We start from the raw sequence: 3,701 nt of genomic DNA, 5'->3' as shown, positions 1-3,701 counted from the left end.
ACGACGACCACCGTAGTCGTGTCAAACGACCCGGAAATGTTACGAATAACTATCAGCCCACAAACCTAGATATATATGGTGTTTCTCCACACCCTTCCTCCTCCAAAACTCCACAAAACAGTAGTAAAATACGCAGCCCAACATCAACGCAAAACAGTCCACAAAACAATAACATTACTACCAAGCCTTTCGATATATATTTCATAAGTTCTAGCTTCAATGGCTTAGCCGCAACTTGGATAATCTTAAATAAATATAGAGTAAGAGGTTCCTTACCTTTATACAGAAAGAAAAACTCCAATTTGACCTTAAATTTCCATGAAATATCCCTCCAATGCTGCCACAACAACAAAAAAGCGAAACTAGCGATCAATTAGTGTATTTCAGCACTAGAATCACTTTAGAAGACTTGAAATCACCTAGGATTGATATTAAGAACATGAGGGAGTATTTACAAAACATAAAACCTTTAAAACAACCTCCCACACGAGCTGGAATGACACAAAAATGAGCAACAACAAGAAGAACAAGAGACTTACTAGCACCACGGAATTCCCGACACTTGATTTGTGTTTTTTGCCCTTTTTTTGGGTCTTGAATCATGAGAGAACCTTGAGAGGATGTTCTTCGGGTTATAAGGTCTGAAAATAGTGAGAAGAAATGACTTAAAACGGGTTGGAGGCATCCTATATAGGTCCAAATATCTTAAACCGACTTAGTGGGCCCCATAGAGAGGTGCTTGGCGCAGTCTCGCGAAAACGCGAATATCTCTCTACTCCGAGATCGTATCGATGAACGGTTTAATGCGTTGGAAACTAGACTCATAGATATTTAATTTGGTGGGTAGATCACCCCGTAATTCCTTGTAAATTATGAGAAAAGATTAGAAACATTTGACCTAATGTTTAAGTAAAATTATGAACCTAAGTTGCGACAACTTTTGTCGACTTTTGTTTCATAACTCGTTTGACTTCAAGACTTATGATACGGATATTATATGATTAAAATACCTTAATAAATGAACTCTTGAGTGTATTAAGCACCGCTAGATTACTTGAAAATACGAGTTACAACATCCTTGATTCATTTAACTTCTAATACTTGTTAATCACCCTTATACACTCTTGTATCACTTAAGACCAATAGGATTGACTTCTTATCATCTCAAAGATAATTCCTTCTTGGATTTATGTTAACTAATATATGGCATGAACTAACACATGTGGATATGGGTTGTAACACCCTCCCCCCCTTAGGAACATTCGTCCTCGAATGTAAGGGTTTATGGGGAGTTTAAATCATCGTGGATTCCAATGGAAATTTCCGATCAATTTTCCCCTATAAAATGGTCACTAGCAAAACTTGCAAGTAATTAAGCCCAACATATGGCTTCACAAGGCTACACAAAGCATTATGCGTATTTACATTATCTACATATCACCATTTTGTATTAAGGAGGAGTATTCTCAAATTATTGCTTACCTCATAGAGCCGTTTCACCTTCCAATGTATCCTGTCTTCCACCAGCATCCTTGTTATCTTCATTCTGGAATAAGTAAGGGTATTTAGACTTCATCTCCTCTTCTGCTTCCCATGTCATTTCTTCCATATTTTTGTTCCTCCACAATACTTTGACGGAAGCTACATCTTTTGTTCTCAGCTTGCGGACTTGCCGATCTAATATCGCCACTGGCACTTCTTCATATGATAGGTCCTCTGTAACTTGTACATCTTTGATAGGGATGACTCGAGAAGGGTCTCCAATACATTTTCTCAACATAGATACATGGAATACCGGGTGGACAAATTCCAATTCGGATGGCAATTCTAACTCATAAGCAACCTGTCCAATCCGTCGAAGAATTTTATACGGCCCGATATACCTTGGACTCAGCTTACCTTTCTTCCCAAAATGCATAATACCCTTCATTGGTGAGATCCTCAGGAAAACCCAATCACCAACCTCAAACTCTAGATCACGACGTCGGACATCAGAATAAGATTTTTGCCTGCTTTGTGCCGTCCTCAATCGCTCCTGTATCACTTTCACCTTCTCAATAGCTTGGTGAATCAAATCTGGCCCATATAATTCTGTTTCACCGACTTCGAACCATCCAACTGGTGATCTACATCTCCTCCCGTATAGTGCCTCGTATGGGGCCATTTTAATACTGGAATGGTAGCTATTGTTATAGGCGAATTCTATGAGTGGAAGATGATCATCCCAATTCCCCTTAAAATCTAGAACACATGCTCGTAGCATATCTTCCAGTGTCTGAATGGTACGTTCAGCCTGTCCGTCAGTCTGCGGATGAAATGCAGTGCTGAGATTTACTTGTGTGCCTAAACCCTTCTGGAAAGACCTCCAAAAGTTAGCCGTAAATTGAGCTCCTCGGTCTGATATAATAGATACGGGCACACCATGAAGCCTAACAATCTCCTTGATATACAACTTCGCATAATCTTCAGCCGTGTAAGTTGTCTTCACTGGCAGAAAATGGGCACATTTTGTAAGTCGATCAATTATCACCCAGATGGAGTCAAACTTATGATAAGAGCGAGGTAATCCAATAATGAAGTCCATATTAATCACCTCCCACTTCCAGGTCGGAATCTCTATATTTTGAAGCAATCCACCGGGTTTCTGATGTTCTATCTTTACTTGTTGACAATTGGGACACTGGGCTACAAATTCTGCAATAGACTTCTTCATATTATCCCACCAATACTGCTCCTTGACATCATGATACATCTTTGTCGAGCCGGGATGGATGGAATATCGGGATTGATGAATCTCATTCATAATCTTCTCTCGCAACCCTGCCACATTAGGCACACACAATCGGCTCTGGTATCTCAGTGCCCCATCTTTTCCGATCCCAAAAGCCATACTTTTACACTGTTGAATGCTTTCTCTTAATCGTACTAAGATAGGATCTTCATATTGTCGTGCTTTTACCTCGGCTACCAAAGATGATTCTGATGTATTCTGTACAGTAACACCTCCGTCATCAGAGTCTAACAATCTGATTCTCATATTGGCTAGCTGATGAAGCTCTTTAGTCAACCCCCATCTACCTGCCTCAATATGTACTAAGCTTCCCATTGATTTACGGCTGAGAGCGTCTGCCACAACATTGGCTTTACCGGGATGATACAATATCTCGACGTCGTAGTCTTTCAATAATTCAAGCCACCTACGCTGCCTCAAATTCAACTCTTTCTGCTTGAAGATGTATTGTAAACTCTTGTGATCTGTGTAGATGTCAACATGGACGCCGTATAAGTAGTGCCGCCATATCTTCAAAGCATATATTACTGCAGCCAATTCCAAATCATGGGTTGGATAATTCTTTTCATGCTTCTTCAATTGTCTTGATGCATAAGCAATCACATTCCCACGCTGCATCAATACGCACCCCAAACCTATACCTGAGGCATCACAATATACCACATAACCTTCTGTTCCTTCAGGAAGAGTGAGCACTGGTGCAGATGTCAATCGATTCTTCAACTCCTGAAAACTACGTTCACAAGTGTCAGACCACTGGAATTTGGTAGCTTTCTGTGTTAACTTAGTCAATGGTGATGATATAGAGGAAAACCCTTCCACAAACTGCCTATAATATCCTGCTAGCCCTAGGAAGCTGCGGACTTCTGATGGTGTTGTAGGTCTCGGCCAATTCTTTACTGCATCGATC

The sequence above is a fragment of the Nicotiana sylvestris genome, chromosome 10 (genome assembly GCF_000393655.2).
Source record: "Nicotiana sylvestris chromosome 10, ASM39365v2, whole genome shotgun sequence".
Taxonomy (NCBI): Eukaryota; Viridiplantae; Streptophyta; class Magnoliopsida; order Solanales; family Solanaceae; genus Nicotiana; species Nicotiana sylvestris.
The sequence above is the reverse complement of the archived record's forward strand: the minus strand, read 5'-3'. Positions refer to the sequence as shown.